The sequence below is a fragment of the Vulpes vulpes genome, chromosome 12 (assembly GCF_048418805.1).
Source record: "Vulpes vulpes isolate BD-2025 chromosome 12, VulVul3, whole genome shotgun sequence".
NCBI classification, from domain to species: domain Eukaryota; kingdom Metazoa; phylum Chordata; class Mammalia; order Carnivora; family Canidae; genus Vulpes; species Vulpes vulpes.
The window spans coordinates 85,107,352-85,123,637 of NC_132791.1; positions in this window are offsets into that span (position 1 = coordinate 85,107,352).

Consider the following 16,286-nt stretch of genomic DNA (forward strand, 5'->3'; position numbering starts at 1 on the left):
CTGCTGAGCCCCTGCACCCCCGCTGCTGAGCCCCTGCACCCTCGCCCCCGCTGCTGCGCCCCTGCACCCCCGCCCCGGCTGCTGCGCCCCTGCACCCCTGCTGCTGAGCCCCTGCACCCCCGCTGTTGAGCCCCTGCACCCTCGCCCCCGCTGCTGCGCCCCTGCACCCCCGCCCCGGCTGCTGCGCCCCTGCACCCCTGCTGCTGAGCCCCTGCACCCCCGCTGTTGAGCCCCTGCACCCTCGCCCCCGCTGCTGCGCCCCTGCACCCCCGCCCCGGCTGCTGCGCCCCTGCACCCCTGCTGCTGAGCCCCTGCACCCCCGCTGTTGAGCCCCTGTACCCTCGCCCCCGCTGCTGAGCCCCTGCACCCCCGCCCCCGCTGCTGAGCCCCTGCACCCCCGCTGCGCCCCTGCACCCCTGCCCCAGCTGCTGCGCCCCTGCACCCCCGCCTGTCCCACCTCCCGCACCCGGAGCCCGGGCTGGAGGCGCTCGGCAGCCGGGCAGTTGCCGGGAACTGTTGCCACAATAAACCGCCAGACGCGGCCCCGGCCCTGCGCGGCGGCGGGACTTGTGTAACTGGAACCTGGGAGATCCGAGGCGCCGGACTCACAACTCGGAGGCGGACCCCAGGGAGTGAGGGGTGGGAGGAGCCGCCGCCCGGCCGAGTCCGCTTTCCAAAGTGCCCTCCGGGAGGCGTCCTGCGGGGACCCCTTCCGTGCCCCTCGGGGAGGCACCCTGGGAGGGGGCGGGGGGCCCGACTGGCGCCCGCGGCTCCGAGGGGCGGGAGGTGCAGACAGACGGACAGACGGACCCCGACGGCAGAGTCACAGGCCGACCCGGGGAGGACCGTCGCGCACCCAGAAAGCCCAGGATGAAGACAGCCAGGCCTTCGGTTCGAGACAGCCCGGCAGGCGCGAAACGGGCCGAGCAAGTCATTTTCATGGAAACTGCATTTGATGAGCTGTTAGTGGTCAGGAAGGTGCCGGGCTGTGCATGTTGGTCGCAGAGAATTAAATGAAAATGGTGTAATCCACCAAAAGAGAGACCGGGAAGACCGCTCACCTAAGCAACAAGTTCTTTCCAAAAATTTTTTTTCCTTTTTTTGCCCTATTACTTGTTTTTAAAGATTTTTTAATTTACTCATGAGAGACACACAGAGAGAGGCAGAGACACAGGCAGAGGGAGAAGCAGGCTCCAAGCCCGACGTGGGACTCGATCCCGGGGCTCCAGGATCACGCCCTGAGCCGAAGGCAGGAGCTAAACTGCTGAGCCACCCAGGGGTCCCCTTTTGCCTTATTTTTAATTAATTTTTATTTTCAAGAATTAAAAAAAAAAAAAAGCTGACATCATCTATCAACCCCTTATTTTACAGGCTGTAAACCCAAGCTCAGAGAGGTTGAATGACTCAGATTGGGGTGGGGAGGCTAGCTCCTGAGTGATCTGGAATGAGGAACCGGGTGGCCTGACTCAGTGGGTCCATGAAGCCACAACACCAGGAAAATTCTAGTAAGGATTCTTGGAAATGTAAAAATCCTGGATCCTTCCTGGGAAATTACTGGTCAGCTCTGTTAGAAGAGGCTGATTATTTTCTTATAGCATTTAAACTCATTTCACTGCCTCCCTTCCTGCTTAGATAGTTGTTACCTGTCAATTTTCCTTTCACGAAAATTGAAAAGAGAGGAAAGATGGGATAAAACTCAAATTGAAGCATTATAATTGTCGAGCAAGGAGCATTAAGGATTTGTGAATGAAGTTGAAACAAGGCTCAGATGGTGTTTGGGGAACATAGCTGAGAGTATTAACTCATGGTTGTAGTAAGTCACATGAAATATTCCAACTGGGAACTGAAAAATTCTCAACTAAAATAATCTGACACAAAGGACACCAATGAAATGTTCTTGAGAAAGTTTAATGAAAGTTTGCAGGATGGATGAATTGTGAGAGGGGTTTTTTCTTTTCTTTTCTTTTCTTTTCTTTTCTTTTCTTTTCTTTTCTTTTCTTTTCTCTTCTTTTAAGGCAATCTGTGAACAGAGATTTGCTAGGACATCAGTGTGAATAAATGGGGTGGAACCCAAATGTGTTGGGCAGGTATCCCTGGAAGCATCCTATAATTTCCAAAGTTGTGAAGATGCTGTTTTTCTAGAAATGTGCTAGAGTCTTCTTGAACTGCCTCCTGAGAGCTGATTGTCAGGAAGATTCGGACCTCGTTACACACGGTCATTATTAAAAATTAAGTTGTATAAATTTACAATTAAATTAGTTATATTAAAAATAAAGTTGATAAATACAACTCATCAATTCCTAATTATTTTATTACAATTTACTGTTATTGTGTGTTTGAGTTTGTTCATGTTTATTGTGTGTGCATGGTGTGCTACTGTGGCTCTCTTTCCAACTCCACCTCCAGTGGCATCATATCGGTAGTTTGAAATCAGTCTAAGAGGAAGATGGACACCAATGAAAACTGATAAAAGGTGACAATCAGGACTTTCTGCCCCCCACTCCCATCCCTGGAGCTGGTTATTAAACATTTACCATCATACTGAGGCCCTTTCTCTTATATTTCAGAACATCAAGGAATAACTTGATTACCCTTCTCTGATTTCTGCAGTGAAGTGGTCACCCCCACCCCCAGGCATGGAGCGTGTGTGTATATCATTTGTTCTTCTCCTGTCACACTGGAGCTTTGTACTGAGACTCTGTGCTGAAGGCCCTTAACGATCATGCTCTGGTCTTGGATAACTTGTTTCCACTTTGAAGGTTGCCAGTGTGAAAAAGTCTGATTTCCACCAAAAGAGGGGCATCACTTACTCTTTTTTTTTTTTTAAGGTAAGTTCTACATCCAAGGCAAGGCTCAAACTCACCACCCTGAGATCAAGAGCCACATGCTCAAGGACTGAGCCAGCCAGATGCCCCATCACTTGCTTATTTTAGATTTTGGCTACTATCCTTGGTTTTGCTCTTCAGTTTTGAATAATCCCGAGAAGGTGAGCTCTCTACTTCCCTACAGGATTTAAACCTGAGTTTTGATCTGAGCTCTTCCCTATCTCGGGAGTGAGGAGGATTTTATAAGGACTGGTGCCCCTCAGACTGTGATGTGCACTCCCCAAGAGACCTGGACAAAATGCAGATTCCCATTGAGTAGGTTTGGAGCCCAGGCTCCAAGATGACATTTCTTCCTTTTCATTCTTTAAGATTTATTTCTTGGTGAGAGACACACAGAGAGAGGCAGAGACATAGGCAGAGGGAGAAACAGGCTCCCTGCAGGGAGCCAGATGCGGGACTCGATCCCAGGACCCTGGGATCACGTCCTGAGCTGAAGGCAGATGGTCAACCACTGAGTCACTCAGGTGCCTCAAGACCACGTTTCTAACAAGTTTCCAGGGGTACCTACTGTTGGTGGACCATCCCACTTGGAGTAGGGAAGTTATAGAATGCACCTGAATATTAAATCATTACTTCAAAAGACAAAAAGGAAAAATGGAAAGAAGGAGAAAGAATTGAGGAGGAGAATGATAGGTGAGAATGAGCACAAAGGCCATACTTCATTTTACTTCCATCTAGGAAGTACCTTTAAGCATAAAATGACAAGTAGGAGCCCCAGGGCCACACCAGCTTCTTATCCCTCTTCTCTGGTAGAGGATGGGTCTTTGTGAATAACTAGGTCACAGCAAGGAAGGAAAGAAAATCCTTACTTGCTGTCACCCAAGCTCTGGAGTTAGGTTGTCCTCCTCTGTCTGTTCTGAGATAGGGATCTTTCCAGGGATGGCGGGTAAAGCAGAGGGCAGACAGAGACGTCTCCTGCAGCGCCGAGAGCATTGGTGCATCAGGGCAGGGTCGGTGCCGTCAGCTGAGGGATTTCAGGCTGTACTGAGTAGAACAATTACATGCTGACCTTCATTCCCAAACATGTCCCAGATGACTAATCACAACACTTATGGCTGACATTTTTGAGTGCTTGCTAAGGCTTAAGTGAGAGAGGGAGGCTGATGGCTATGTTGGTATTTCTATTTTGTTTCTATTTTATTAGTCAATTATTGACTTAAAGCACAGATTGGAAAACTCTGGCCCCCCCAAGCCAAATTGGGTCCACTGTCTATCTTCATCTGACACATGGCCTAAGACAGGTTTTTATGGTTTTAAACAGTTGAAAAAAAAAATTGAAGGTACCTGGGTGGCTCAGTGGTTGAGCGTCTGCCTTTGGCTCAGGTTGTGATCCTGGGGTCCTGGGATAGAGTCCCGCACTGGGCTCCCTGCAGGGAGCCTGCTTCTCCCCCTGCCTATGTCTCTGCCTCTCTCTGTGTGGGTCTCTTATGAAGAAATAAATAAAATCCTTAAACAAAAATTGAAAAAAGAACATTAATTAGTCATTTGTGACAATTTCATGAAGCTCAAATCTCAGTGTCCATAAATAAAGTTTTATTGGAACACAATCAGTCCCATTTGTATACATATTATCGAGGGCTGCTTTTGTGCCAGGGGGGGAGAGTTGAGTAGCTGTGACAGAGACCATATGGCCTGCAAAGCTGAGAATGTTTATTATCCAGCCTTTTATGGAGAATGTTTGCTGATCTATGATTTAAAATGATAAAGCAATTCCCACAAGGGTATTAAATAACTGTGTGGAACCCTAATGGCCTGCAAGAGAGTTTGTATCGCTTCCAGAAAGGCAAAAGTTTCCCGGGAAATAGATGACACAGAGGAGGAATTTGTCTCATTAACTAACTGAAGTCCCAGGCCTATAAACCATTCTGTTAAGTGGCTTCATTCAGCTGCTAACCCCCCCCCCCAGCCCCTGCCTCCCACCCCCGTGCTTCCCTGGAGCGCCCCGTTCAGCAGGACATCTGGGGAGTGGGGAACACCACCTCACTATGTGGAAGTGCTGTTTTGTATTCTGGGATATAGTGCAGGGAACATTGTAGCTTCTGGAAAAAGAAAAGAGAGCACCAGATTGTCAGAAACGAGTGGCATTTTGAGTGTCTTCTTGAATTTAAAGACCTAATTAAAAACCCCCATCTCGTTCTGGTTCTCCATGTTCCTTTGTCAGACACTCCAACCCAAACATTGTTTATCTGGAAAACAGTCCTCTCCCTTATACTCACATCGTGTCATTCAGATGTGAGGGGCCTCTGAAGTTTGCGTCTCTGGCAGGTTGCCTTCGTGACAGTACCATGCACATTTAGAAACCTCCTGAATCTGTCTATGAACTACCACTAGTAAACGAGGACCAACTACCAGAATATTGTTGCAAAAAAGACACAGCGACACATCTGCATCATCAAGATCTTTGTGGTACGGTCTGGATGCTTGCAGTAACCTCAGCAATGAATTAATGGCATTGCCTCAAAATGCAGAGGGCAGGCACATCTCAGGCATCTCTTTAAAGGACTTGATATGACAGATGCTTGCAGAGAACATCCAGAAATAGAGAAGTGAGCCCTCCAACAGGGGAAGATTGTTTGCCAAACTTTGGCATTAAGCCAACAAGCTCGATGTTTGCTCATTCAACACAAACTGGGTAAATGCAGAGAGAAAACACCAGTCTCAGGGCAATGGCTCAGAGAACGGCAGCTTGACCATAAATTTAGCAGTAACAGTGTCATGGAATTAGAAGACTTGCATTTACACCTACCTTAAGAGCCTGTTCGGGACCACATTTAGGCATCATAGGAGTCTAATTCTGGGCGGAGAGCTTAATGGGGATGTGTACAAGGAGAAACAATACCCATTGGGCGGCAGTTGGAAAGGCAAGCTTGCTTTTGAGAAAGCTGTCACAGCTCCCAAGCTTACACATGGCAATTTTCACACACCGATATTTTCACAATTAAAGAACAGTAATACTGAAATGATTTTCGCTGTTTCCAATTTTGGCAGTACGTGGCCCAAAGCACCGAGACGTCTGGAATTGCTGGTGTGATTTTGTCGGGGCGGCCTTGAACGTATTGTTTGACGCTCCAGGGGAGTTGGGCTGCTGGCAGACCTGAAAGACTAGGAGGAGGACAAAGCTCCCTAAAAGACTTGGATTTTTTTTCCCCCCACTGGAATGTGGTGGAAAGAGTGCTGGGCCAGCTGGCTCGATTCTGACCCTAGTCCCATTCTGGGCTAGTGGGCCACCCTCCAGGAAGTATTTGATTTCTGGGGCCTGGCCTCTCCCTCTTCTAATGAAGAGGCCGGACTAGGAGATGCTGGATGTCACCTGGATCGCCTGGTTCTCAAAATGAGCTCGTTGGGGCCCCTGGGTGGCTCAGTGGTTGGGGGTCTGCATTCTGCTCAGGTCATGATCCTGAGGTCCCGGGATCGAGTCCCTCATCCGGCTCCCTGCAGGAAGCCGGCTTCTCCCTCTGCCTATGTTTCTGCCTCTTTCTCTGTGTCCCTCATGAATAAACAAATAAAATCTTGTCATCAACACAGATTCCCAGCAATGTGGACACACCTACTGGATCAGAATCTCCACAGAGGGTGCCGTGGGATCTGTATTTTCCAGTTTTCTTGGGTTGTTCAAATGCACCAGTGGGTTTGCTGCACTGCCGGAAGAGAAGCAAGAACTCGGGCTTTGGAGAGAAGACCAACCTTTGACCTTTGGGAAATTATTTCAGCGAGTCTCATTTACTCATCTTTAAAATAGGAAATAGTGATAATACCTACCTCCCAGGGTTATGGTTAAAAATAAGTTGGAAAACAGGCATAGAAAGTACTTCATTGACTCACAGGGATGATGTAGGAAACAGCAGCTAAGATGACCAAGGCTACATCTTGACATTTAGGGTTGACTTATTCATTATTGTAAAGTAGATAAAATTCTAAATTTTATCTTTCTTTTTTTTTAATGAGATAAAATAAATTTAATAAATGTACATACAAGGAATCCCCATCGGCATGAAGTTCCTGACAAAATTCTAAATTCTGACTGGAAGTTCACAACTTTATCAAATTAACATCACTGCGAGTGAAGAAAACAATTTTTGGTTGAGTAATCTGGCTTTTAAAACAAGATTTAATGTTTTTGATTTTTTTTAACACCAGCTTGACGATATCTCACTTTTACACCAGTGAGGACGGTTCAACTGCTCTTCGCCTGTTGTGTCAGTCCCCAAAAGCTCTAGAAAAATTAAGAAAAGAGCACAAGTATCAAGTGTCACCTACCACAGGCCTGACTCGAGCATGGCCTGGTTCTCTTCACAGTAGATGTCACCAACGTTCTTTTTTATGGAGAAACCCCTTCCGAGCACAGACAGGCAGGGTTCACATGAACCCCATGATTCTGGGAGTCACCTTCCACCCCCTGTCTTCCTTTGATCAGGCTCTGCAATTACAGTAGCTACAGCAAGCTGCCTGTTCTCTGTTCTCTTGTAGAGCAAGCTACAGTGAGGGCCTCAGATTCGGAAATACTTGGAGTGAAATTATAGCTCTTCTTCCCAAGAAGTCTATTGAGCTTCGCCAGGAGTCATCACAGAGAGGCTACTCTGGATTTCTTTCTGTGCGAAGACTTGGAACTCAGGCAGAAATACACGCTATTGGGGGTAGGGATGGAGGAGGAGGGAGGGAGGGGGAGAAAGAGAGAGAGAGAGAGAGAGAGAGAGAGAGAGAGAGAGATTGTTCCTAAGGGGACTACTTTCCCAGACAGATGAGGTGCTGAGTATGCTCTGGACCAACATCCACTGGGAAAGAGGGACTCTGATCCTCAACTTCCCTGTGCCTGATTGGGTTGCATCCACACTCCAGTGGGCACCCGCATCTTTGCTTGCAGAAATGGCTTAATTCCAATCAATTCCTCAAACATGGATTAGAGGCCTATGAAGGGTCAGGCGCTCTGCAGGGCCTGTCATTGGCTTATGGTAAAGTCTGTATCAGGCACAGCTTTGGGCTGTGTATTGCAGGTGGAATTGTCATGGTGACAACTGTCAGAAGAAGAGAGGATTCAGGCAGATGCTGTGGACTTAAAATGAGAAAATGTCCATTCTTTAAAAAGTCTGCGTTAGAAATGCCAGAGTGGAAGGGGAATGTGTGAATGCCAAACTCCAGCTCAGTTCTGTAAACCATCCTGGGTGGCTGCTCATAGTTTTTGATTACAGTTGGGTAACTTGCCACTGTGTTTTTGAGTACTATCGGCTAACTATGCAGGACACAGAAAGGTTGTGCGGGTCCCTTCTCCATGGAGTCGACATCAGCCTGCTGCGGGAGGCTGCACAGGATCTGTGGTTTATGCTGTGTCCTTCTAGTCCTTCTTGTTTCTAATTCTTTCTTGTGGGATATTCTTGTGGGATATTTTCTTGTGGGCCATTTGCCCCATTCTTATGAATCCTTCCTCATCACGCTCCTAGATTGCTACCCAGATGGGCCTTGCTCTCACACCTACAGACTCCTATAGTATCTCCAATTGCCTGATGTATTACATTAAAAATATTTATTTATTTGAGAGAAAGAGAGAGAGTGGTAGGGACAGAGGGGGAAGGAGAGAGACTCCTCAAGCAGACTCCTCGCTGAGCATGGAGCCCGATGTGGGGCTCAATTCCACTGATCCTGACCTGAGCTGAAACCAACAGTCAGAGGCTTAACTGATGGCTCTTCCCAAGTGCCCTAGACATATTACATTTTAATTTGTGACCAAACATCATTTGTTACTTTGGTCTAGTCAAGCCAACTTTCTTATGATCCACACACATCCAGTCAACCTGCCATTTGTTCTACATGATTGCTTATTTATTCATTAGACAAATGTCTGTTGGGCACCAGGTGCTGTGCCATGGTGTAGGGATATGGGAGAAAGCAAAACAAAGCCCCTGCCTTTATGGAGCTTATGGAGGGGCAACAGAATAAACATATAAGTAGACATATATCATAAAGGAGCTGGAAAGTGGGAAGTATGATGCAGAAAAAATTAAACAAAAAACACTGAGAAATAAATAGAAAGCCACTGGCAGGGTACAGTAGAAATGACCCTTAGGTATGTAGGTGGGTGGAGAGGGAACAGTAGACAAAAATGCTGTGTGCTGGAGCATGCTTGAAACTCGTGAAGGAGAGTGTGGGGACTGGTGTGGCTGCAGTAGACAGGAGAAAGTAGGGATGAGGTCAGAGAGGTACCTAATGTCAGTATCATTGTTCTTCAAACTGGGTGGGACCCCTAAAGAAATAGTACCAGCCAGTTCTTATCCTCAAGGCAGTCATGTATGATTCCACTAATCATCTGAGGTGCTTGAGGTTCAGAAAAGGGGATAAATTATCAAGTGACAGGCCCAGGATGTAGCTGCCTCCAATACTTCTAAGTCCACCTTGCCTGCATGGATCTTGCTATTTCTTCTTCCCTTAGTAGAGTTTCTCTGGCACTCAGCAGAGAATAATACTGTGTTTCAGGGCCTCTATCTCCCCGTCAATGTATTTTCTTTGCAAACAGGTGGTGTTAGCAGCAATGGGGGACCCAGAATATTGCTTAGATAGTGATGTGCTGCAGTAAGCATCACAGCAGAGACCACTCTTCTCCCCTAACAGGTTTTGTAGCTAATGGCACCATGAGTTCCATTCAGGGTAGTGTCTGAAGTCTCAAATGGAATAATTGAACAACTCTCCATAGTGGGCAGATCTAAAACCTTCCTGATAAGTTTATTCTCATTCCCCTCTAGATTTAATCCCAACTGGCTATTAATTAGACTGAGTATTCACCAGCTAAGTGCTGAACTGGCAAATACCTATCTCATATCTCATTTGAGATAGGTATTTGCTGTGATATTAGCAGTGAGACTCACCTAGCAGGGAAAATCTTATTTTAAGGGACACTAAACGATGTAGCCAAATTGTACTTTCAATGGTTCAGAGCAGATGTGATATCATTGAATACCGCTAGAAGGAAATACTCAGCGTGTTATTATCTTATCCTTCTGGCTTTGGTTGAATTAAATTCAGCAACAACTTAAGAATTCTTTTCTGTTCTGTTGGGGAGGGGAAGAGAAAAGAATGTTTCAAAGTTGCTACAAAAGAAAAAAAAAAGAAGCATCTCACCTGTCCTCTTCTCTCAGTCTGTTCTATAAAAAGAAACAGAGTGAGAAACAGAAAAGCTATCTCAAGGATATGATTATCCCATACCTAGACAGCTTCACAAAAATCCTGGACAATGATGCCTCCCACCATCTTCCCTTTTCCCTGATGCATCATGGTCCTGGTAGACTTCTGCTTCTGGTCAAAATGAATATGGGAACACAAAACCACCCAGGGCCCAACAAGGCAAAATTGATCATATCAGATGTCTAATAACAAAAATTTAGCAGGCATGCAAAGAAACAAGAGAATATGATCCACAATTAGGAGAAAAATCAGTCAGCCCACACAGACCTAAAATGAACACAGATGTTAGAATTTGTAGACAACATCAAAACTTAGTACCTCTTGCAGGGTGCAGACTTCTCCCTGTGCCCTCTCATGACAGAAAGAGGGAGGGAGGGCTCTCTGGGTCCTTTTTAGAAGGGCACTAATCCCATTCACCAGGGTTCCATGATCATGACCTAATTACCTCCCAGGCCCCACCTCCTAATACCATCTCATTGGAGGATTAGGACTTCAATATATGAATTGGGGGGCAGGGTGGAAAGGGACACAAGCACTCAGTCTATTGCAATGAGCAATTAGTCCAGAAGAAAAGACTAAAACTTGGAGACATAGCAATAAAGACTATCCCAAATGAAACATACAGAGAAAAAAAAGACTGGAAAATGAACAGAGCATCAGGAACAACTTCTCGTAACCTAAAATGCTTGTAATTGCAGTTTCCCAAGGAAAGGAAAGAGAAGGGGGGTGGAGGAGGATAGAAAAAATATTTGAAAAAATAATGACTTAAAAAGCTCCAAATTAGATGAATACCCTCAGATAGAAGACACTCAAGGAAACTGGCACAAGAGGTATAAATTACACTAAAGTATGTCATAGTCAGCTGATCCAAACCAGTGATAAAGAAGGGGCACCTGGCTGGCTCAGTGAGAGGAGCATTTGACTCTCAATCTCAGGGTTGTGGGTTTGAGCCCCATGTTGGGTGTGGCAATTACTTAAAAAAATAAAATCTTAAAAAAAAAAAAAAACTAGTGACAAAAAAAAAAACTAGTGACAAAGAGAAAATCTTAATAGCAAATAGAGAAAGAAAATCTACTAGGTGCAGAGTAACTTTTAAAGCACATGAAGTAGTTTTAAAGCATCTGAAAATACTGCAAGCAAAAGTGTGACCTATCATTTTATACCCTGCAAAAATATCTATCAAAAAATAAAGGCAAAACAAAGACTTTTCAGATATACAAAGAGTGAGAGAATTCATCACTGACAGATCCATATATGGAAACGTTACAGGAAGTCCTACAGGAAGAAGGCAAATGATATTCAATGGACATATGGATCTCACAAAACAATGAAAAATACTGAAAATGGTAACTATATGCATAGATAGATGAGATTTTATTACTTTTTAAATCTTTTTAAGAGATCATTGATTGTTTAAACAGAAATAATAACAATGCAGTGTGGGGTTTATAATGTATGTGAAAGTTCCATGTATGACAGCAATTATAGCACAAAGGCCAGGAGGGGAAGAATGGAAATATACTGGGAGCATACGGGAAAAACAATAACATGCTTGCTGGGTAAGCTCTCAGATATTTGGAAACCAAATAGTATTCTTCTAAATAATCCCTGAGTCAAAGAAGCAACCAAATAACTGAAAGAATGAGTCTTGACATCTGTTTTTCCCAGTTCTTTGGGAAATTTAAACACCAGTGTGTATCATGATAGTATTTTGGGTGAGCAATAGTTATGACTAGTAATAGTAATTGGGAAGTGTATTAGTTTCCATAGCTCTGTAACAAATCACTAAATTTGTTCAAATGCAAACCACTAAGTTTGAATCAACACACATTTATTATCTCACAGTCTCCATGGTTCAGAAGTCCACGCATGGCTTAGCTAGGTCTTCTGTTAAGGATCCTACAAGTGCAAGGAAGGTGTTGGCTGGGTCTTACCTTGGACCTAAGATCCTCTTCCAAGCTCATGTGGTTATTGGCAGAATTCATTATCCGGCAGCTATGGAACTCATTTCAGCCTGCTTCTTCAAGGCTAACAGGAGAAACTGCTGCTGCTTTTATCTCTGACCTATAGACCTTTCTTTAAAGGGCTCACCTGATTTGGTCAGGCCCACTCAGGATAATTTCCCTTCTGGTTAACTCAAAATCAACGAATGTGTAACCTTAACTGTATCTGCAAATGCCTTCACCTTTACCATACTATGTAGTCCAATCATGACTGTGACACCTCATCATAATCACAGGGCCAGCCACATTAAGGAGAAGGGATTATATGGGGGCTTTCTGCCAGAGTCCTGGGATTTTAAGGATTATCTTAGAGTTCCACCTTCCCCACAGAGAGAGAAGGGAATAAGAATAGGGAAGGGTATTATTTGTTATTCAAAATCTCTTGTAAGTTCCTGAGTATTCCTGGATGCAAACAATTAGTTTTGATTGGCTTTATATTATTTTTCTTCCTCAAGACCATTGAGAGGGTTTTGAATAACTTTAAGAATAATTATAGTAACAATAACAGCCACCATTTCTTGAATGCATGAGCCTGACATTTTGCACAGTATCTTACATATAATATTACATTAGATCTTCACAACAAGCATGTGAGGTAGGTATTATTACACTCATCTTGTAGTTGAAAAGAAGATCCTAAAGTTTAGGAGTTTTAAGTGACTTGCCAAAAGTAATGCAGCTAGTAAGGGAGGAGTCAAGATTCAGACCCAGAGCCGTCTGATTCTAAATCCAGTACTATGGAGAAAAAATAGGAAGGCAGATATCAGGAGAATCTGTGTTTCCCCTGCTAGTTTTGCTTTTTGAACAGCTTGTCATTTCTTATTGAATTGTTTCCATTAAAGATAAATGCAGCCATCTTCAGCTTTTGGGAAATGCTCTCTCTGCTGGAAAGAACATACAGCAAAGACTAGTGTGTGTGTGTACACACACACACACACACACACATATTTAAACTCTGCCAAAGCACTTTCTAATTTCAATTAGAAACATTATTCCCCATATGTACCTCTCTCCTACTTCATCTTAAAAGTTAGAACAAGACTGTGTAGTTGTGAGCAATTGAATTGTGTTTCATGAGTCAGTTTCTGATTTGGAACAAAAATGCATTAGGGGCACCTGGGTGGCTCAGCGGTTGAGCATCTGCCTTAGGCTCAGGGTATGATCCTGGGGTCCCAGGATTGAGTCTTGCATTGGGCTCCCTGCAGGGAGTCTGCTTCTCCCTCTGCCTATGTCTCTCTCTCTCTCTCTCTCTCTGTAAATGAATAAACATGAATAAACAAATAAAAATATTTTTTTAAAAAATGTATGTAGTTATGAAAATGTGTGCAGATGACACTGCCTTAGCATTGTAATTATTATATGCAACTAATACATGTGACTTCCAGTCTGATTGTTGGCAGTGCTATTATTTTATACGTTTGCAAAATTTTTATTCCTGAATCTCTTTAGTCCAATGGAAAAGCTAGCTCCTATCAGACTGATCATTGCACATATGTTCTCTAAAATGGGGGTTGTTCTTTGAGACCAAATGGCTTCATGGCTCTGGTAGTTGCCTCCCTGTGAGGGGACAAAATGCCTCCTAGGAGAAGGGGAACAAAACGAGTAGATTGGTTGCCCCTAAAGAAGAGGTGCAGGTGAAGTCAACACATAAGATTTTATCAAGAGGATACTCTGATGCTTTTGTCTCTAGTTTAACTTGGAGAAAAGTAAACGCCACGATCTCCAGGAAAATTTGTGGACCTGTCTTAAACAGCAGCGTCTTCAAACATACAGGGCTATGTAATTAATATCACCACCAGGGGGCGATAACACCACGGCGATGCTGGCTGGAAATCGTAATAAACTTGCCATTACTGTGTTCAAATCATCTATAAAAATAATCTTATGTGAATGGATTATGTGCTACTCAAGGTCTTCGATACCATTAAGTACTGATATACTAATTACATATCTGCTTTAAAATAACGATAAAAATCAGCCTTTGCAGCTTGTATAGTTGGGCAGGCTTTGTGGGGAAAACTTTTATTCCCCTCTACTACCCTCCCCCTTAGAAGGAAATTTAGCCTTAACAGGGATTATGATGGGAATCATGAGGTAAGGAGTGGGGGTGCAATGGACAAGTGCAGGCAAGCTTCCAGATAATGAAATGAGTCCCAGAGACATGAAGAGTGAATCCCTCAACATCATTCTCCTAGAAACAGGATCAGAGCCCATAGATGTTGAGTCACATCTACTAGGAACCCCATAAGACTATGCAGTCTTCTCAGTTAGGTTCCCAGGAGAAGTGACTCAACATCTATGGGCTCTGATCCTGTTTCTAGGAGGATGATGATCTCCTCCATATGCCTCAGCATTTAACACAGGCTTATTGGGTTCCTAATATAGGCAAGGTACTGTGCTTGGCCTGGGCTGTACTGGAGGACTAATAACACCAACAATAATAATACAAACATAATCCCTGCTCCCAGGAACTCAGGGTCTGGTGGGAACATAGATAATGAGTTGATGCTCAAACAAAACTCTAATCACAAACTATATTAGATGATATAAAGGAAAGTCTAAGTTAGTGGTAGATTATATAACGGGAGGAGATGTCAAAAATTGACACTTAACCTAAGCTCAAGGGAAGAAATAACAAAACCCTGGAGAAGAGTATCTCAGGCCGACTCTAAGGTATATAGGATTATAGAAACAGGCTAGGCCCATTTCAGGCCAAGTACCCAGTAGGCCATGTCCAGGGTTTGGGATTTCATCCTAAGGATGATAATAAATGTTGAAAGGTTTTGTATGGAGGATTGACATGGATTCAATTACATTTTTGTAAGACCAATCTGGTTTCCATTTGGAGAAAAAAATGAATAGGAGTTAGAGAATAGATAATTATTAGGGGACCATTATAGTCATCAGGTGACAAACAATGAATGCTTAATAGTGAGGTTGGAGAGGAATAAATAGATTCCAGATGTATTCTGAGTGAGACAGGGTAAAAGGTGTTGCTATTTTGGATGTCATGGTTAGAGGAGAAGGGGGGATGCAGAATGACCCCCCCCCCCCACAGAGTTGGATTATGACAGGATAGATAGGTGACATTTATTGAATTGGGGAAGACAGGATGAGGAACAGAAGACCAGATGTTTAGTTTTAGACATGATAACTTGGAATGTCAAGGAGATATCAAAATGGGGATAAAAGGTTGGAGCTCAGGAGGAAGATGTAGGCTAAGGATTCAATTTTAAGGATGATTAGCATAAGGCCTCATGAATAGATGATACCTCATAGAAAAACAGAATAGAAAGAAACAAGGGCCAGGAACTGGTCCTGGGAGGATGCCAAAATTTAGAGGTCAGATAGGAAATGGATGCATACAAAAGTGACTATATATGAACTGCTAGATATGTTCAAGAAAAATGAGGTGGATGTGGTATCATGGAAGCCAAGATGAGAGGATCTTTTGAGGAGGGACTAAGCCACTGGATCAAATGTTACAGAGTGATTACTAAGTAAGATAAGGCCCGTAGAGGAGAATTGGATTAAGCAACATGGAAGCCCTTGGTTACCTTCCCTCAGGCACTTGTCAGTTAAGTGATGAAAATGAAAACCAGGTCAGATTATTTGAAAAAGAAATGGGTACACAATACTCCAAAATAAATCATAGATGGTTTAGGGACTTTAATGTGAAAGAGGAAACTAAAAACTCTGAGAAGAGAGTGTGAAAGAACATTTTCATTATTTAGAGTAAGAAACAACTTCTCAAATGATACACAAAAAAAGAACAAATCATAAAAGGTACATCTTATAAATTTGACTACTTTAATATTAATTGAATATTAAGAACTCTGCTTCATAAAGGTTATAAAAAACCAAGTTGTATATCCCATGATCCCTCTGTAGCATATTTAGAAATGTGGAGAAAATCTTGCCCACACACCCAGAGACGTGTGTAAGAATGTGCAAGGTAACATTGTCCATAAAAGCAAAAACCCAGTAACAGTTTAGATGACCAATCTCAAAAGCAATGATATATAAACTTGTGTATATTTATTGAACAGAAAATGTTACACATCACAGCTGTAGTGAAAGTGGTTAAACTACATGAATATCTCTCACACGTGTAACATTGAGCCAAACATTCAATGTGCAGAAGATTATGTATTGAGACGAGTTAGATAAAGTTCAAGAATGCTATTTAGAAATATGAATATCAATATCCAAAGAAAAAGCAAAAAGA